Here is a 21,487-nt window from a genome sequence, read left to right on the forward strand (position 1 = left end):
CCAGGAAGTAAGAGGTTGCAGTGAGCCGAGATCATGCCAGAGCACTCCAACCTGGGCAACAGAGCGAGACTCTGTCTCAAAAAAAAAAAAAAAAAAAAAAAAAAGAAAAAAAGAACAATAAAAGGTAATAAGGACAATAAAAAGGTGGTTGTGAAGACTTAAGAGGAAGGTATGCAAAATACTTGATTATGCCTGAGTCCAATAAATACTGCTAGTTGCTGTTGTGACCTTGGACAAGTAACTTCACCTTTCTTCATCACAGGTTTCCTTATCTGTAGCATAAGTATACAACTAACTAATAGGTTTAGTATGAGGATTAAATGAGATAGTACATGTAAGTGCTGACCAAATATTAATTACTATTGTTGTTTATATAAACAAATTAGACCAATTTTGATTTCAAGAATTTATACACATATATAGTATATTTATTATATGGGGGATATTCACTATGGATTTGGGGATGGTGACTTATTCATAACTTTCAGTGTTTCCTTGAGATGACAGTTCCAAATCGTGGTGTACAAATCCCCAGGGATCACTGAGAGCCTTTCAGGAATGTCCATGAGGTAAAAACCGTTATCATAGTAACACTAACTTTTTGACTTTTCTACTGCTTTGACATTTGCCCTGCTGGTATAAAAGCAATGATCGAAGAAACTAAGCATTCTAGAAATTAAATGGCAGTAAGACCCAACTGTGCTAGTAATCGTAGTATTCTTCACAGCTGTGCATTCACAGAAAAGAGAAAAAGCCATTTTCACTTAAGAATGTCCTTGATGAAGTGATAACAATTGCTGATTTATTAAATTTTGACCCTTAAGCATACTTTATTTTAATATTTGGTGTGATGAGAGGAAATGTGCAAAAAGCATTTCTGCTGCATATCCAGAGTACACTGCCTGTCTAGAGGAAAAATACATATGTCATTTTTCTTTTTGAGTTGCTAGTGAAACTAGCCAAATTTTGCATGAAACATCATTTTTACTTGAAAGAATGAATACCAGACAAACTGTGATTATTCAGACTTAGAAATTTGGCAGTCATTTTCTTGAAAATGAACAAAGTGAGCCTGTCACTTCAAGGAAAACAACTGACAGTATCGTTGCCAATGATAAAATTCAAACTTTCAAGTGAAAATTAAAATTTTAGAAAACTTGTGTTACCTGCTGTGCTACTGTCAGCTTCCCAGTACTTAAAAGATTTTCCTGATGAGATGGGTGGTGATTTTAATGAATGTTGAGTTTTTGCTGTTGTATGACGAATTGTGTCAAGATTTGTAATATCTATATAACTCCATGAACCAATATTTTCAAAGTGACCAGTGTTACAAAATTATGGCTGAAAGATCTTTTCAAAAAGCAAGTAACAGAATACAAAGAGGTCGTATGTATGAGATTCCATATTTTGACTAACCCTTAAGAAACTCTTACTTGTCAAGTTTTGGTGTAGTATCAAAAAAGAACATCCACAGTTATCTGAATGGGCTATTAATACGTATACTTCCTTTTCTCTCACTACATATTTGTGTGAGGCCATTTTTTTTCATGTAGCTCAATCAAAACAACATAGCACAACACATTGAATATAGACACCAGCATGAGAATCCAGCTGTTTTCTATTAAGCTAGGCATGAAAAAAATTTGCAAAGCTTTTATAACAACATAATTTTTTGCACAAAGCTTTTTTCTGTTTTGAAAACATTGTGTTTTCCTAAAATGTATTGTCTTATTACATATGTTATCTTATTAAGTTTTTAAAATAAATTGATAAATACACTTTTTCTTGTTTAATTTCTAATACGGTGAATGTTGATAATTATAAGCCACATAAACAGAAGCTCTTGGGAATACTCAGTAATTTTTAAGAACACAAAGTGGTCCTGACTAAAGAGATTGAAAACTGTTTCTTTAAGGAAAGAAGGCCAGGTTCATCAAATGAACACAGTTCTAAAGTTTTAATTGTTTGAATATTCCTTTGGAATATGGAGTTAATATGTCTGTAGTTTCTTTTTCTGGTTATATCAGTGGACTGCTGTGCCATTTTCCAAATATTCAGAGGGTAAGAAGGTTTTTGTTTTTAAAATGGATGCTACCTGCATGGTTGCCATACCAAATTGAGATATGGTTAATGGTCATTCTTTGTCAGCCTATTCACAGTTGATACCACTCTGTTGGTTGTGAGATATACCTGTGGTTTCAGAGCTGTTCACCATGGCCAATGACTTCAGGATAGTAGTGACTCTAACTTTGCAGGACAGGCAGGAGGATTGCTTAAGCCCAGGAATTTCGAGTCCAGCCTGGTCAACATAGCCAGACCCCATCTCTACAAAAAATTAAAAAAAAAAAAAGAATTAGCCCAGTGTGGTGATGCACACCGTAGTCCCAGCTACTCGGGAGGTTGAAGTGGGAGGATTTCTTGAGCCCAGGAATTTGAGGCTGCAGTGAGCTATGATTGTGCTGCTGCATTCAGCCTGGGTGACAGAGTCAGACTCTGTCTCTTAAACAAACAGACAAACCAACAAACAAGAAACCAGTTTTCTTTGAAGTCCATACACTCAGCTAATCCATCCTGACATTTTTTTAAGCTATTTTCTAGTAACGTCAATCTACAATTTATGAGTGAATTAACTATCTGCAACAATGTAATATGAATTACAGATGGGTTCTGTAGTGCCATTAATAGTATGAGCATTTCAGCCTCATAATGGACTAATTAACATCTTTTTGTGTGGAATTATACTTTTGACTTCTAGAAATCTAGCTAAACACATTTCTCCGTTGCAGTCCAGCAGTGACAGGAAACTCTTCTTTTTCCCTCACAACAGAACCGGGTTGTTTAAAGCTTTAGTGATAGCAAGAGAGGCATTTTGAAGAAATGCTCAAGAGACACAGATATCTTGGGCATCCCACGTGGTGGTGGGTGATAGGTAACGCTTTCAGATGAAGCAAGTATAGAAACTTTGGGCCAAGTAGCAGTGGTGGAGGGAAAAAATGGATATTCTGGATACTACTTGGTTGGGGGGGTTGATATATTCTCTTTTGGAGCAGATGCTAAAACGTAAGAGATGTTTTAAGTTGGGTGTTGCTAAGTTGGGAAATCCATCTATATAGATAAAATTTTCTTGGGCTCTTGTTATGTGAACTGAACTCAAATAACAAAAAGACAGGCCAGTTGGTAACGTTGAAGAAGTCTTTGGCCAGAAGTTTCAATGTAAAAGGAAAGTGATGAACTTCAGGGGCAATCGTGACCAGGAGGAACAGTGGAAGCCAAGAGGAATGTTGGAATATGCAGACTGTTCACAGGGCCCCAAAACAAATCCACCGTTCAGGAAGGCTGTTAGAGCAGGGACAGAACTGATGATCAGCTGGCATAGTTCAAAGAATGCTGTGACTCAGCCCCTTGCCCACATGTCTTTGGCAGGAAATACTGCTAGACTAGACTGACGTCTAGTACAGGAAGTCCATTACAGAGAATGGTTGATATAAAGCAGAAATTCAGAACCAGGAGAGTTTGGGGACATGGAGCAGGCCAATGTTGGAGAACTGGAATTTGACCTGAAGGTGAACTCCTTGTCTTCTTCCTGCCCAAAGTCAATATTAACTCCTTGGATTGAGGCAAAACTGAGCCAAGAGGGAGGCCAAAGTGACTAGAACTGTCTGCATTGTAGTAACAGGTCTGGCCCAACAAATACTTTCAGTTGAATGCATAGAAGTAAGACAGGAAAACATTATAGTCTTTCCACTTAGGTTCTCCATGTAACATACAGTAGATATCATGTTACCTACTCACTAAAAAAATAATCTAGGCGAGGGGTTTGCAAACTTCTCCTTGGAAAGACCAGGCAGCAACTATTTTAGTCTTTGTGGACCCTATGGACTCTGTTGCACCTACTCAAGTTGGCCACTGTAGTGTGAAAGCAGCTGTAGAAAAATACCTAAATGAAAGAATATAGCCATGTTCCAATAAAGCGTTATTTATGGAAGTGGAAATTTAACTTCATATAATCATCACATGTCACAAAATATTAGTCTTCTTAAAAAACCTGTTTTCAACCATTTAAAAATATAAACTCATTCTTAGATCATAGATGTACAAGAACAGGTTGCATGCTGGATTTCAGTGCCCAGGCAATAGATTGTTGACCCTTTTCAGGCAAATAAATTACTATCAGTCATGATGCTGAAAGCTTAGCAGTGCTGAAATAGATGTTTTCTAGGACTATGCTATTGGTGACACTGTCTTATTTTATAGGTGACACTGATGATAAAAATCCATCCAAGAATTTAGATGTGACATCTGCAGCAGGTTCAAATCTCTCAGCTATAAGACAAACTGGATACTTCCTAAGGATTGCCATCTATTATGCACAGAGCCAAAATCCGTTACTGAAATTGTCTGGGTGAGCCGCCTGCTGGGTCCAGTGATGCACTGGTAGACAAAGGAGTTGAAAAAGAAGTTTGGCATATTCTTTGGATGACTGGCAGAGTGTGACACCAGTATGGCACCAAGCCCTACTATGATTCCAAGGACTTCAGGACTAAAAAAAAAATATATATATATATATGAAAAAAATTTTTGGTGGTATTGGTTGGTGGTGTTCAAGTAAATTTGAGCTTTACTTGGGGAATGTGTATTATATTATCATTCCATAATGTAATTGCTTTAGTAATCAAGCTTTAAAGATCTTATATTTATGAAACTCATATAGTTATCACCTTTTAGTATTGGGTTATCTCACTCTAAGGGAAATACAGTAAAGAAAAACGTCTTTTGACTAAAAGGGTTGATTGCAGGACTATGATTTTTGTGTGAAAGTGTTTGCTTAGGGGATTCTTGAAATTTTGCCTTCATCTAGAGTATTTAAAATGTTTCTATTTGCAGAAAGCTATTATACTCGGAATTTTCTAGGAAAACGTCCTTTTCAGTGGACTCTTCAATAGTGAAATATCATACTGTACAGTATTAGTGTGCATAGAACAGTTGAATTCATAAATTAATATTTTTGGACCTATTAACTAAATTAAATTCACTTAAAATGATTTGACAAGCAGGTATGAACTGAAAATAAACCTATGTATTTGTATTTTTTAGAAGTATTGAATCAGAAGAAAACTGGAACATCAAAGTATTCTCTGAACCAAACTGATGTTTTATTTGGTTGAGAGTCCTTGCTTTTGGTATACTATTTATACCAGTAATAGAGGATTTGAAAGCAGTGCTGGGAAATGAAGTGTGTGGATTCTCTCAGTGTCGAATTCAATTTTTTCCCTCAGTGAATATTTAACATTTTTAAATCTTAGCATTCAACAAAAACTCTACAGTCTAGATGTAAACCATAGATTACTTTTTATATAGCATGTACAGTTCATCAACAAACAGTAAAGGTTCCCTCATGACTTACCTTGAAATCTTTATTCAAAGCATATACAATTCAATTTGTCATTGTGCCACTGCCACCACTGCATGTTTTTGGTCAGAGTGCAGTGCAACTAACATCGCCATCCTGCTAGGAAAAAGACCTGCAGGTTGCTGGATAGTGGAAGTTGCACACATCTAATTTACAAGTCAGATTAGAGATCAGAATCTTACAATAGCTTTATGTGGAATTGATTTCATTTCATGGTTTTTAAGCTGTTTTTTCATTGAAGCAATGCCTGTAACTGAAAGACAGGTGTGTTGTAGCATTTGAATACCTTAAACTCTTTTGAATCTGGAATGAAAGGGATGTTCTGGATTCTAAAACTCAGAGATTTTGAATTAAATGCCATCATTCATTTATTGTGCCATAATTGAACTACCTTGAGAATTGAATTTGGAATTACTGTGGTTAATATTTGGAAAGCTTTGCCATTTTCAAATATAATTCACTTTAGGAAGGACCACAATTGTGTGCGTGTGTGTGTGTGTTTATTTAAATAGAGCAGCAGGCACCTTTTTACCTTATAGATAAGGTAAATTTAATAAGAATTATGTGGTTTTTAACACTGATATCCCATTCTATTTAAGAAGTCCATTGTGGCCTTTCTGGAAGCCTTCAATAAGGGGAAAGGAACAATGAATAGAACACTGTAGATTGCAGTTTATGTTTTTCCTTTTAAGGCAAACCATTTTCAAAATATAATAATGCCAATGAATACATAAATCTAGATTGATAGATTGAAGTTATTTTAAGTTTACCTGTGTATATTAAAATTGAGAGCCATCTCATAAAAGTGAGTACAAAAAGTTGTTCATTTTAGAGTGTATAGTGTCATTTAATTGAATTAGAGAACACAGTTGCAAAAACACATCTTTTAGATGGTTCTTGAGCCATTAATTGATTTGTTGAATATAATCAAGAAGAAAATTCAGATGTTTAAAACTAGTTTTGTATCAGGTCAAAGGAGTATTTAGCTTTATCCTCCTCCACTCCCTTGTCTGGTGAGTTCTCATAAATTGCTTTCTGAAATGACAAAACATTGGGATTTGGAGAGCCTTGAGAATTCATCAGTTTTATCTTTTTCTCCAGTGTGTTTTACAAAGGTCCCATTTAGTCATGATATTTATAGGATATGAGGAAGACAGTGGACTTTCATGGACTCCAGAAAAGATTTTGGAGAAAAATTTATGTAAGGTAAGGGTGTAGTAGCTATACATTGCTGTATTCATTTTATTGTTCTTTCTTTTTTGTTATTGTTACCTTGAAGATCTTGTTGCATACCAATTTACTGTATTCATTTTAGTATAGCTGTGACTATTTAAATGGGTTCCTTTCTAACCTTCCTTCTAACCTCAAAATCCCTGGTTAAGGCTTCTTTTCTTTAAAGAAAGTCAGAGGTAATTTTTTGAATGGAGAAAGTGAGGCTATTCCAGACATTGGGAAATGAGTGGAGTATGAAAGGGAGAATGAGATCTAAATGTGTTGTGATAGATAGTAAGATCGTACATGAACACTCTATTTTTGGATTGAGAAGGGTGCTAGAGTAAGTATATCAATGGAATAGAGTGGCTTGTTATCGTTATGAACTGTAGTGAAAGTCTCCAGTATGCCAGACACTGAGTAAGACATTTTGCATAAATTCAAAGTCTTTCCAAAATCTTGAAAGCAGGTGCAATTATCCCAATTTCCTTACGAGGAAACAAGTTAAATGGTGTATACACAATCTTAGAGTAAGAATTGAAATAGAGAATCCTACAGCTAGTGGCTCATTTTGTGCAGAGACCTTTTCTTTCTGGTGATTGTCTGATAAGTTATTAGTAAATAGAAAAGAAATCTGAAAGGCCAGCATACATGTAGGAAGATTTTAAGATTAACAGCTTTTAACATGAGTGACTTCGTGTTGGTGTTGTAGAATGACATTGGAGCCTCCTTGAGAAGCAGTGACGTATTTGCAGACATATCTGGACACTAGAACTCAACCATCTAATGGGTTGCCTTTATTATTAGTAAAGTATTGTATAGCTGCACTTTCAGGTGTAAGTGATGCCATGGTACAAAACTCATATACGGAGGGCAGGTGATCATGAGCTACCAAAGAAACTGGTATATATCATAAGCTGAATTGGATCAACTCCAAATAGAATCTGTAGAAAAGTACTTGAAAGAGGACTGGTTCAAGCAGTCATCTGATACAAAGCTGACTACCAAACTTTGGGATGCAGGGATGATAACTGGATAATGGTGTCATGAAGCTCATTAAAATGAGAACTGTAAGTGTTTACAGGCTTTATAAGCAGATATATGCAGCTCTGTAACAAAATACCGTCTTGGAAAGGACACTTTCAGCCATTTGGTTAGGAACAAGGCCTTAGCAGCAGCACTTTTTTTTTTTTTTTTGAGATAGGGTCTCACTCTGCCCAGGTTGGAGTGCAATGATGTGAACATGGCTCACTGCAGCCTCAGCCTCTGGACTCAAGCAGTCCTCTCGCCTCAGCCTCCTGAGTAGCTGAGACTACAGGCATGTGATAACACCCAGCTAATTTTTTTAGTTTCTGTAGTGATTAGGTTTCGCCATGTTGCCTAGGCTAGCATTTTTAAATGTAAAAGTCAACTGTGCAGTAGGGTGTTGAAGTCAAATGATCTGGTTATGTTTTTTGAGGTATAGAGCAAAATGATATGGGATATTTGGCTTTGCTGTTTGTCCCCCAGGAGGAGTGAAGTAAAGCACAGCCAAGGTGATAGATAGTGTCACGGTGGAGCCTAAATGTGAGTACTGTGGCACCTTGGTGAGGGATGTGGTAATGAAGACAGGACAGGTGAAAATGAATGAAATCATGAACTCAAAATGTTAGAGTGAAAAATACTTTTCTAGTTGTTTGAAAATACAGAAAAGAAAAAAGCAAACAGGTCATAGGCAAGCAAATAAGACAGTTGGACAGAGGTAAGATGTAGGAGGGCTATTCAAGAGTGAAGTACAATAGTCCTAGAAAGTTTTACTCAAAGAGGGAGACAACTTGGGAAGAGAGAGCAGAAAAATGATTTAGAAATAGATGTTATTGAAATATGTGAGTGAGCTGCTCAAAGACTGCCAGGAGACAGAGAAAATACTAGATAAGAAGGAACAAATGATCTTGAATATGAAGTTGTATTCCTATCTTATGGTGGTCAAAGGTGACCGGCTAGTTCAGGTAATGGCTTCCCAAGAAAAGACCTGCTGATTGTTGCTATTTGTTCTGTGAACATTTATGGGTATTTCTATAAGCCAAACTTATATCTTATGATACTGGGTGACTTGGATTTGTGATTTAGAATCTGACTTAGGCTGTAAGTTTGTTATGATTATTATCCGTATTATTTTCAGCTTTTGGGCAAAAGATTACACTTTACATTAACTGGTTATCCTTGCCATCGTCTAGAAGTAAGATATCAGATGTGACTTTAAAAATTAACTTTATGGACTGGATGCGATGCTCATGCCTGTAATCTTAGCCCTTTGGGAGGCTGAAGCGGGTGGATTACCTGAGGTCGGAGTTCCAGACCAGCCTGGCCAAAATGGTGAAACCCCATCTCTATTAAAAATACCAAAATTAGCCGGGGATGGTGGTGCGTGCCTGTAATTCCAGCTACTTGGGAAGTTGAGGCACAAGGATCCCTTGAACCCAGGAGGCGGAGGTTACAGTGAGCCGAGATCACTCCACTGCACTCCAGCCTGGGCGATAGAGTGAGACCCTGTCTCAAAATAAATAAATAAATAAATAAATAATTAAAATTAACTTTATGGAGTATAATTTATATCCAATAAAGTGAACCATTTTTTTTTTGAGATGGAGTCTCGCTCTGTCGCCCAGGCTGGAGTGCAGTGGTGCAATCTCCGCTCACTGCAAGTCCCGCCTCCCGGGTTCATGCCATTCTCCTGCCTCAACCTCCCGAGTACCTGTGACTACAGGCGTCCGCCACCACGCCTGGCTAATTTTTTTTGTGTGTTTTTAGTAGAGACAGGGTTTTACCATGTTAGCCAGGATGGTCTCCATCTCCTGACCTCGTGACCCTCCCATCTTGGCCTCCCAAAGTGCTGGGATTACAGGCCTGAGCCACCATGCCCGGCCGTAGTGAACCAGTTTTTAAGTGAATTTTGACATGTGTATACACCCATGTTAACTATCCCCCATTCAAAAAATAGAACATTTTATAATCTCTGAAAGTTCCCTTACACACTGTTTTATTTATTTATTTATTTATTTATTTATTTATTTATTTGAGACAGAGTCTCGCTCTGTCACCCAGACTGGAGTGCAGTGGCATTATCTCTGCTCACTGCAAGCTCCGCCTCCTGGGTTCATGCCATTCTCCTGCCCTCAGCCTCCCGAGTGCCTGGGACTACAGGCAGCTGCCACCATGCCTTGCTAATTGTTTGTACTTTTTAGTAGAGACGGGGTTTCACTGTGTTAGCCAGGATGGTCTCGATCTCCTGAGCTCGTGATCTGCCCGCCTTAGCTTCCCAAAGTGCTGGGATTACAGGCATGAGCCACTGCGCTCGGCCCCCTTAACGCACTTTCTATCAGGCCTTCCCTTTCCTCATCTCCCCACAGGCAGCCAGTGTTCTGATTTCTATTTCCATAGATTAGGTTAGCCTGTTCTTGAGCTTCATATATATGAGATGATAGAATATACACTCTTTTGTATCTGACTTCTTTTCCTCAACATAATGTTTTTGAGATGAATCCATGTTGTTGCATGTATTAGTGGTTCATTCTGTTTTGTTGCTGAGCAATGTTTTATTTTATTGTAATTTGTTTACTATTCTTCAGTTAATGAGCATATGACTGTTTTTCTATTTATTGGCTATTGCAAATCATATTATTATAAACAGAATTTTTTATAAGTCGTTTTATGAACATGTATTCCATTTTCTCTGGGTTAAATACGTAAGAGTGAAATTATTCTTTTATAGGATTGGTACATTTTAATTTTATAAGTAGATGTATAACTTTACATGTATAACTTTTCCTAAATGGTTATACCCATTTCTACCATGCATTGTTAGTTCGAGTTTGTAGATGTCTGTGTTTTGTACTAAGAATAAATATTGGTTTGTACTAAGTGGTTCTTAGAAAGCCAGAGAGCCTGTAGGAATATTCTTCATGTAATAGCTGAAATCTAGTATATTTTAAAGATACATCTATTTTTTTAAAAAAGCCCTAATGATAATAAGATTGATTATTAAGTGTATATGAAATTATTGATAAGTAGATATGCAGTTACTGACCTGGTTGGTTGCACAGAATTTCTCATTTTCATTTTGCAGGTAGCATGTTTTAATCTAGATTCTAATGTGGACATTTTCCATTGTAAACAGTTGACTCTTCACAAAATGTATATTTAATTAAATATGAATAATATTCATCTTTAAGGTAAAATTTGTATGACCAGTTGAAGAATCTCCTTTTTTCTTTTTCCTTGATATGTTTAGTCAGTACTTTCCCCCTCATGTTTTCGTAAATCTGTATTTCACATTGAGTTGCTTAAAATGAGAGGTCTCATAATAGGTAAGTGGTAAATGTAGGGGGATTATACACTTTTGATAATAGAATGATGACCAGGAGTTGTTTGTTTCAGTATTTTTGCTACAGCTCCAAAGCTGAAACCAAAGGGTAGTAAGTAACCCTGCTTTCTAAAGAGGGATGTGGGGCTTAGTGAAAGAGAGTAGACTTGGTTCACCCACAACACCTGTTTCCCGCATATAGGAGAAATTAGAAGAGAGATTAAAAGTGTCATTCAAATGGAGCGGACCTTTTGTTTCCAACCCAGGATTTGGATTTGTCTGCCAGAAATGTAGATTGATTATGTAATTTGTCTAGATGTTTAATGAGCTGCAGAATCTTGTTTCCTTATGCTGCAGTGGCACCTTCCAGAGAGTTTTTGAGAAAACGTGATTGTAGTCCATTTTCACACTGCTATAAAGAAATACCTGAGACTGGGTAATTTATAAAGAAAAGAGGTTTAATTGACTCACAGTTCTTCATGTCTGGGGAGGCCTCAGGAAACTTACAGATATGGCGAAAGGGGAAGTAGGCAACATCTTACGTGGTGGCTGGCGAGAGAGAAGGAAGAGCAAAGGAGGAGCTTGCCAAACACTTACAAAACCATCAGATCTCGGGAAAACTCACTCACTATCATGAGAACAGCATGGGGGAAGCCATCCCCGTGATCCAGTTACCTCTCACTGGGTTCCTCCCTTGACACCTGGGGATTACAATTACAATGAGATTTGGGTGGGGACACAAAACCTAACCATATCACATGACATTTCTGTGAGTTGGGAGCACACTTGAACATAGACTTGTTCCTGGAGGGGAGGAGAATGACTGGAGCTAACTGAGATGGCATGTTGAGTGAGAGAGCAGTAGGTGGAGGAGTCTGCATGTGTCCATCTTGTGTGGTTAAGAAGGCATGACTTTTTTGTGGTGCAAGTGGTGATGGTGGGAGGTAACCAGGCTTGAGTTATCTGGATGGATCCTGCCAAGGAGGGCTGCTTGCCATGTGAAGGGACTGTGGGCAGGATAATGGGAGGTTAGCCTAAGAGTGTGTTTCCCAGCTGGGTGCAGTGGCACATGCCTGTAATTCCAGCACTTTGGGAGGCTGAGGCCAGAGGATCACTTGAGCCCAGGAGTCTATGGCCAGCCTGGGCAACATAGTGAGACTCTGTTTTTATTCCAAAAAAAAAAAAAAAAAAATGTAACTCTCACAATAGGGAACTATGCAAGATGGAGGGGTCACCTTTTTGCTTGCTGTAATTGATAACCCCTTTTCTGTGAAGTCACTTGAGAGTGACTGAGAAATAATGGGCCTTGTCTGGGGTGTTGAGAGATAGAAAAGTGAGTTCCAGAAAAGTATGTTGAAAGCATATATTCCATTGAGTTCAGTTCACTTGACCAGTTTTTTAGTTTAATAAGATTTTTGTTCAGTTTAGAATAAACATTTAGTGAGTGCTTAAACAGAATATGTAAGGTACTGTTCTAGGCATTTCATGAAAGGCAAAGATGATGGTGACGTTTTCTGTCCTCAGGGAGCATTTGCTTTAGTGTAAATAGCTAAAGTTAATTCGTGACAGAATTACATAGGTGCTCTAAATGTGTAAATGGCAGTACTATGGGAATTCGGAAGTAACAGTGAATGCCACTGGGGTTCCGAGGAGTCTGTGGAGGAGGCCACCTTTGGGCTGGATCTTGAAAGAACAAAAGGATATCAAGTAGGAAGAGAGGCATTCTGGCATGAGGGAACAAACAAAGCCATGGAAATGGGCGACTGAGAAGAGGTAATTCTCATTGGAAAATGATAATTTTACTTTTTAAATAATGCTTTCAACCATCAATTAAGCTTGCCTGCCTATGTTGTAATTCCAGTTGAATCTTGGTATTTTTATGTCATCTTTGCAGTTCTCTAGTGATATGTAATGTGTCTTCCTTTATGTGTGCATTATCAAGTTGGAAACGTTACTCACTTTAGAACCTGGATGGTTATAAGCATCAAAACCAAACTTCTAAGTCTAATCACAAAGTCTATTACTTTCCCTGATTTAAAAGAGTAAAATGTAGAGAAGATGATGATTTTTACATATCCTAAGAAGCACTTGGCAGAGCAATTAGTTTCATAACAAGTGATTGTTTTTTAAAGCTCTCTTTAGAATAAGAATGAGTATCTTGATGCTAGTGTCACTTTTAAATAGCTATGGCTCTAGGAATGTGTCTGTTCATGTTATTATCTTAAATACACACCTTATCTATCCATATTGCTGTACTTCAGATGTGAAAGTAAAAATAAAGGTGTGAAGTGCCTAGCAGACTTGTATGGATTTATGTAAATCAGAAAACACACAAACAATCCATTAGTCTCAGTGCTGAAGCCCTGATGTATTAAAATCAAGTATGGATTATTTCCTAAAAATTTCACGTACACACATACCATCATATCCAGTGATTTACTTTGCCAAAAAAAAAAAATCTTTTTTTCTCTGAACTCTAGACACACATCCAGCTGTCTTATGACATCTGCATATGGATATTTAAAGGAATATAAATCTTAAAATACTTAAAACTGAGCTGATCTTTTTACCCGAACTTGTTTCATCTTTAATCTTCGCCATCTAAGTCCATTGGTGTTACTCAGACCAAGAATGTTGGAGTCATCCCTGGCTCTTCTTTCACATTCACAGTTTATCTGTCAGTAGTTCATGTTGACTCTACCATGAAAATATATTTAGAATTTGAATCTCATCACCTTTCACTCCTTCTACTACTACCTGGCCAAAGCCACTATCATTTCTTACTTGGATTATTTTAGTAGCCTCTTGACTGGTCTCTCAGCTTCCTCTCACAACCTGAAACCCAGCACGTCAGTCTGGTCTCAGTACAGTATCCAGAGTATTTAGGTTAAAACAAGTTAAATCCTGTCATTCTTCAAAGCTTCATTTGTTTTCTTTTTCACTCAATGTAAAAGGTAAAGTCTTTGTAGTAGCTTATAAGGCTTAAATGATATTGCCCCCTTTGCAACCTCATTTTTTGACTCTCTACCTACCCTTTATTCATACCTCAGTTTTTGACTCCATTTACTATCCCCCATTCCTATTTGACACCATATTGTTTCTGGAATAGCTGGCCTTGGGGCTTTTGCATTTGGTATTCCCTCTGCTTGTAATGCTCATCCCCCAGATGACTGCTTAACTTATTCCCTAATCTTTCTTGTGTCTTGAGATGTTGCATCTCTAGTGAGACCTTCTTTGGCCATCTTATTTAAAATGTCCCTCTCCCTGCAACTACTTTATATGTCTCATTTGCTCTTTCCCAAACCAACTTACTGTATATTTTGCTTTACTTTTTATGATCTTTTTCTTTCAGGATGAAAGCTTGATGATTGCAAAGTATTTTATGTTTTGTTTACTCCTATGCCATCAGACTTGGAGTCATTTCTGGCACACAGTTGGCACTTAATGCATAATTTTTTGAATGATAAAAGACCATGAAAGATTTATTACCTAGGGGTTAAACCTGTAGTTAGGTTGATTTGTCTTTTATTGATATCTTTGGGGAATGATGCTATTTCCAAATGGCTGAATGTTACTTCTTTTTAATTAAATCATATTTATTGGTATAATTTACATATAGTAAAATGTGCTTATTTTAAATGTACAAGTTAATGTTTTGACAGATTTACACATTCATGTAGCTACTACTCTAATCAAGGTACAGAACATCTCCATCACTTCAAAAGTTTCCTTGTGTCTGTTTGTAGTCACTCCTCTCTCATCCGCATCTCCAGGCAACTAATGATCTGATTTTAGTCGCTATGAATTAGTTTTGCCTGCTCTAGAGTTTCAAATAAATAGAATTATACATTATATACTCTCTCTAGCATGATGTTTTTGAGTCTTATTATGTTATTGTGTGTCTCATTAGTTTGTTCCTTTCAGTAAAGAATAGTGTTCTGTTGTATAAGTGTGCTCACAATTTGCTTATCCATGTATCTGTTCATGGACATTTGGGGCGTTTACAGGTTTTTTGCCTATAGTGAATAACACTACCATGAGCGTTCAAGGTGTGAGCCTTTGTGTAAATAGGCTTTGATTTTTGTGGGTTGGTTACGCAGTAGTAAGATTGCTGTTTTATATGGTAAGTTTATGCTTAACTTTGTAAGAAATTGCTTTGAAGAACTATTTTCTTCAGTGATTGTACCATACTCACTAGCAGTGTATGGAAAAATTCTAGTTGCTTCACGTTCTAGCCAGCACTTGGTATAATTCTTTAAATTCAGACACTGTTGGGTGCATTCTGGTATCTCCTTGTGGTTTTAATTTGCATTTTTCTGATTACCAGTGATGTTGATATTTTCATTTATTCATCGGCCATTTATATAACTTCTTTTGTGAAATAGCTGATAAAATCTTTTGTCCTTTAACAAACTTGTTTCTTGTCATTCAGTTATAATAGTTCTTTAAATCTTTATATATCTAGATACAAGTTCTTGTTAGATGTTTTCTCTTGGTCTGTAGAATAAGTGTAGTTTATTGACATTTTCTTTGGTGGTCTGTGCTTACTTTCTTCCTTTTTTTTTTTTGATAATACCTAAGAAATCTTTGTGTTTTTTTTTTTTTTTTTTTTTTTTTCTTTTTTTTTGAAATGAAGTCTCACTCTGTTGCCCAGTCTGGACTGGGATTACACGTGTGAGCCACCGTGCCTGGCAAATGTCTAAGAAATGTTTGATTAATACCTGGTTGTAAAAGATTTTCTGTGTTTTCTCCCAAGAGTTTTACAGTTTTGGCTTTTACATTAGGTCTCTGATTTGTTTTGAGTTAATTTTTGTGTATAGTGTGCAGTAAGGATCAAGGTTTGTCTCTTCTATATCCACCTGTTCTTTTCCTTTGAATTACCTTGAAACTTTTGGTAAAAATCAACTAATCATGGCCTGGCATGGTGGCTCACGCCTGTAATCCCAGCACTTTGGGAGGCCAGGGCCGGTGGATCACGAGGTCAGGAGTTAAGACCAACCTGGCCAACATAGTGAAACCCCGTCTCTACTAAAAATACAAAAAATTAGCTTGGTGTGGTGGTGGGCGTCTGTAATCCCAGCCGCTCGGGAGGCCGAGGCAGAAGAATCACTTGAACCGGGGAGGCAGAGGCTGCAGTGAGCTGAGATCGTGCCACTGCACTCCAGCCCAGGTGACAGTGTGAGACCCTGTCTCAAAAAAAAAAAAAAAAAAAAAAAAATCAACCAGTCATTTATGTGGGTTTTTTTCCTGGACGTTGTTATATTGATCTGTATGTCTGTCATGCCAACATCACACTGTTTGTTCGGTAGTAAGTCTTGAAATCACGTGGTGTGAGTTCTTTTTGTTCTCTTTTGAAATTGTTTTCACTATTCTGTCTTTTCTATTTCCATATCAATTACAGGATCGGCTTGTACATTTTTACAAAATACTTCTAGGAATTTTAATTTCCATTTTGTGAATTCGGTGGATCGGTTGGGGAACATTAGCGTCTAAATGATTGAATTATTGTAAACCATGAATATAGTATATACCTCAATTTAGTTATTCTTTCATTTCTCTGAGTAATATATTGTAGTTTTCAGTGTGCTAATCTCTTGGGTCTTTTATTAAATTTATCCTAGGTGAATAGGATGTGAACTATATTTCTGAATGCTTTTGAAAATGCTGTTTAAAAAATTTACAGTTTGTCATTGTTTCTATACAGAACTATAATTGATTTTTATATATTGAACCTTGTTAATTTAATCATTAATGCTTTTGACTTTTTTTTTGGTGAATTCCTCAGGATGCTCTATGTGTATGGTCTTGTTAATCACAAATAAAGACAGTTTTATTCCTATCCAATATTAGTGTCTGTTACTTCTCTTTCTTTACGGCACAGATGAGGACAGTGTTAAAGCACAGACTAGGACACTGTTAACATTGCACTAGTCTGTGCAATGTTAAATAGAAGTGGTGAGAGTGAACATCCTTGCCTTGTTTCTAATCTCAGGGAGGAAGCTTTCAGACTTTCACTGTTACATGTGATATTAGCTCTAAGTTTTTTGCAGATGTCCCATATCAGGTAGAGCAAGTTCCCTTTTATTCTAAGTATACTGAAAGCTTTTATTAAGTTGCATATGAATGTTGAATGTTGTCATTTTTTTTTGCATTTATAGGGTGAATCATTTGTATTTTCTTGTAACACTTGTTAATATGGTGAATTGAATTGATCAGATTTTGAATCTTAAACCTGTCTTTGCATTTTTGTGATAAACTCATTGTTTCATGGATTTTTATGTTATCTATGAAGGATGTATTCTTTTACTATGCAAAATTTGATTTGCTTAATTTTGTTATTGATTTGTGGATGTATGTTTATGAGGCCTATCACTTTTTTTTTTTTTTCTGGGGGGCTCTTATGAACTGTGTGTGTTCCTTCAGAATTCTTATGTTGAAGCCCTAACTCACAGTGGTATTCAGAATTGAGGCCTTTGAGAAGTAATTAGGTTTAGGTGAGGTCAATGAGGGTGGGGCCTTCTTAGAAAGAGAAGAAGAAGAAAAAACCAGAGTTCACTCTTTCTCTTTGATGTGAGTACACAGTGAGAAGGCAGCCATCTACAAGTGAGGAAGAAGGCCCTCACCAGCTAACTGAACTGGTTGGCATTTTGATCATCACAGCCTCCAGAACTGTGAGAAATAAATTCCTGTTATTTGAGCCACCCAGTCTGTATAGTATTTTGTTATAGAAACCTGAGCTGAGTAAAACCCGGGAGTAGGGTTGTAATGTCTTTGTCAGATTTTGGTATAAAGGTCATGATTGTTTCAGTAGATGCAGAAAAAGCGTTTGACAAAATCTGACACTTTTTTTTAATGATAAAATACTCTAATAATAATAAGGAAATTTCCTCAACATGGGAAAAGGCATCTATGTAAAAACCACAACCAGCATCTTAATAGTGAAAGAGGAACAGAGCAAGAACGTTGCTTTCACTATTCAGGTTTGTATTGGACTTTCTAGCCAAAACAATTAGTCAAGAAAAAGAAACAAAGGCGTCCAAATGGGAAAGCAGTAAAACTACCTCTATTTGTAGATGACATGATATTCTATATGGAAAATCCTAAGGAATCACTAAAATGTATTAGAATTCATAAATGAGATCAACAAGCTTGCAAGGTATAATAGCAATATACAGAAATCAATTATATTTCTATACATTGGCAGTGAACAAAAATGAAAGTAAAAATTCCATTTATAATTGCTCTAGAAACTAAGAAAATTTAAGAAAAGTGGTAAAAAAAAAAATGGTACTCTGAAACCTACCAGAAATTATTGAAAGAAATTAAAGAATTTAGACATCCCATGTTCATGGATCTAGATGACTTAATATTGTTAAGATATCAGTATTATCCCAAATGATCTACAGATTCAAGGCAATCTCAGCTGCCATTTTTCTTCTTCAGAAAAGGCAAAGCTGATCCTAAAACTTACATGGAAATTTAGGGTACTCAGAATTTTCAAAACAGCTTTGAAAAAGAACAACAAAAGTGAAGGAGTCATAGTTCTTGATTTCAAAACTTAATACAAAGCTACAGTACCTAAAACAGGGCAATACTGGTATAATGATAGACATATAGGTCACTGGAATATAACTGAGAGCCCAGAATTAAACCTGACTTTTATATTCAATTGATTTTTAAAGGGTGTCATGACAATTTAATAAAGAAAGAATAGTCTTTTCAGCAGATGGTGCTGGGGATAGCTGTGTATCCACTAGCAAAAGAATAAAGTTGGACCCTTTTAATATACTGTATATTAAAATATTAATGCCAAATGGATTACGGACCTAAATGCAAGAACTAAAACTATAAAACTCTTCAAAGAAAACCTAAGAGTAAGTCTACTTGTTCTTGGGTTAGGCAAAGCCTTTTTCAAGACACCAAAAGCACAAGTGACAATAGAAAAAATAAATATATTGGACTTCATCAAAATTAAAAACTTTATACTTCAAAAGACACTATCAAAAATAAAGTGAAAAAAACCAACCCACAACATGCAAGAATATATTTGTAAGTTATATTTGTGATGAGGGACTTGTATCCACAATGTATAAAGAACTCTTACAATTAAATAAGACAATTCAAAAATGTGAAAAGTATCTGAATAGACATTTTTCTAACAGTAGGCATATGCATAGATGCTCTCAGTATCATTTACTGTTGTGAAATGCAAGTCAAATCAGAATTTCTCTGTGTCTTTGTATTTTAAGTTATAAATGAAGTTTGTATTTACCTTTGAAAGTTCTATTTTTTAAAATAGCTTTTAGTTATTATCATGTTACATTTAGAAATAGATTCTTCTGTAATCCCAGCACTTTGGGAGTCTGAGGCGGGAGGCTCACTTAAGACCAGGAGTTCAAGAGCAGCCTGGCAAATATAGTGAGATCCTGTTTCTGTTAAAATAATTCTTAAATACATTGTCAAGTACTGTTTTAGTATATTTATTGTTTAGTGTACTTGCTATCTTGGTATGCTTGTTCCATCATATCTGTTATTTCTGGATCTATTTTTTATTGACTGATTTTTGTCTTAGGAGCCACATTTTTCTACTTTGTATGTCTGGTAATATTTGGTTTGTTGATGGGGATTGTAAATGTTGCATTATTGAATGTCTTGATTTTATTGTCTTTTAAAAAAGTTTCAGTTTTATCAGGTAATTTACATTCTTTGTGAATCAGCTTGATCTTCTTGGGGCTAGTTTTTGTTTGTTAGGGTTGTTTTGAGTATCCTTTACTATAGAGGTAAATTTGGTGTGATTCTTCTGTATCCTCTGCTGAATGCTGTGCAGGGTCAACGAAGTCCCTCTACCCTTTTATTCCAAATCTGCCTGTCTTCTAGGCTTCTGTGACCTTTTGGAAGTGTTTAGGTTATTGTTCTCTCATATTTGTTCTTTTACTAGTCTCATGGAATCTTAGCATATTCATCAGAAGAGTACACGTGGAACCCCCGTGCAGACATGTGGTGCTTTTCCTCTTCTTAGCTCCTATTGCTTATGTACTGTACACTTACAAATTTAAGCAACCTTAGGCTCCCTAAAACTCTGATATCTGTTCCCTCAACTCAACTGAACCACCATGTAATTAGTATCTCCCACCATGATGCAGAATGCCTCCAGGCAGAAAACTGGTGCAATCATAGGGTTTCCCTTTCTTTTTCGGATCGTAGTTCATTGCTGCCATTATTGTCCACTGTCTGAAAATGATTGTTTTATATATTTATCAAATTTTCTGGTTGATTATGGTAGGAAGTGGGCAAGCCTGGTGTTGGCTAATCAAAGTCAATATTGGAAATGCCCTGTTACTCCCTTCTTAGTATTGAAACTTAAGAAAAAATTAAAAGTTTTTGCATATATCTTAAAAAGTGTTTTATTTATACATATCCCATCACAAAAAATTATTGAACATTTTCCACCCTTTTCTTGATGATGTCTCTTCTTTTTAAATTATTTTATGATGTAGACTTAACGTGCTTTAGACTTTTGAAAATGCTTCTCTCGTAATTTTGCTAATTTCTTTTCCTCCTCCAGTATTTTGTCCATATTGAGGCCAATTTCAGTTTTCAGTGACTCCCTTATCCCTAAAACAACCTTTTTTTAAAGAAATCATCTTCATTATTCACAAAAGGAGGTTTTAATATTTAACCTTGGTACTTAAGGGCCTGTCCAGTAAGTCTTGTGTCTGCATATTCTACTTTTTTATACTTAACATAGTAGTTCACCATCTTGGCCAGCACTGCTTTACTAGCCTCTGTTTCTTTGGTAATACTGTTTCCTTTGTTGAAAGCCTGTCTTCAGTGCTCTTTGTGAAAAGCCTCACCATTCTTCAGAGTCTCTCATGTGTTTATTATGGTGCTTTTCTTTTCTTTTTTTTCTCTTTCTTTTTTTTTTTTTTTTTTTGGGAGACGAGTCTCGTTCTGTCACCCAGGCTGGAATGCAATGGTGCGATCTCTGCTCACTGCAACCTCCACCTCCTGGATTCAAGCGATTGTCCTTCCCCAGCCTCCCAAGTAGCTGGGATTACAGGTGTGCACAATCATGCCTGGCTAATTTTTGTATTTTTAGTACAGACAGGGTTTCACCATGTTGGCCAGGCTGGTCTCAAACTCCTGACCTCAAATTCTGCACCCGCCTTGGCCTCTCAAAGTGCTAGGATTACAGGACTGAGCCACCATGCCCGGCATTGTGGTGCTTTTCTTACTAGGATCTAGTTACTAGTTACAGTTACTAGTTTTCTTTTTTTTTTTTCTTTTTTTTTTTTTTTTGAGACCGAGTCTGGCTCTGTGGCCCAGGCTGGAGTGCAGTGGCGCGATCTCAGCTCACTGCAAGCTCCAGCTCCTGGGTTCACGCCATTCTCCTGCCTCAGCCTCCTGAGTAGCTGGGACTACAGGCGCCTGCCACCACGCCCGGCTAATTTTTTGTATTTTTAGTAGAGATGGGGTTTCACCTTTTTAGCCAGGATGGTCTCGATCTCCTGACCTCATGATCC

The 21,487-nt window shown here is 36.7% G+C and overlaps 1 protein-coding gene across 15 annotated transcripts in view; it reads left to right on the forward strand.

Moving 5' to 3' along the window:
- GTDC1 (glycosyltransferase like domain containing 1) overlaps positions 1-21,487 on the forward strand; it is a 388,620-nt gene that overhangs the window by 8,416 nt on the left and 358,717 nt on the right. For 6 of the 15 annotated variants that reach the window (XR_007718269.1, XM_050751729.1, XM_050751724.1 and 3 more), the window contains exon 1: positions 85-6,616. The exons of 1 other annotated variant lie outside the window; for it this stretch is intronic. The gene's annotated coding sequence lies outside the window, so the exon portion shown is untranslated. Of the gene's footprint in view, positions 1-83; positions 6,617-21,487 lie in introns of those variants that run through there. 8 more of the 15 variants (XM_050751734.1, XM_050751733.1, XM_050751738.1 and 5 more) reach the window with 5 other exon arrangements.

This window comes from Macaca thibetana, chromosome 12, assembly GCF_024542745.1.
Source record: "Macaca thibetana thibetana isolate TM-01 chromosome 12, ASM2454274v1, whole genome shotgun sequence".
Classification (NCBI taxonomy): Eukaryota; Metazoa; Chordata; class Mammalia; order Primates; family Cercopithecidae; genus Macaca; species Macaca thibetana.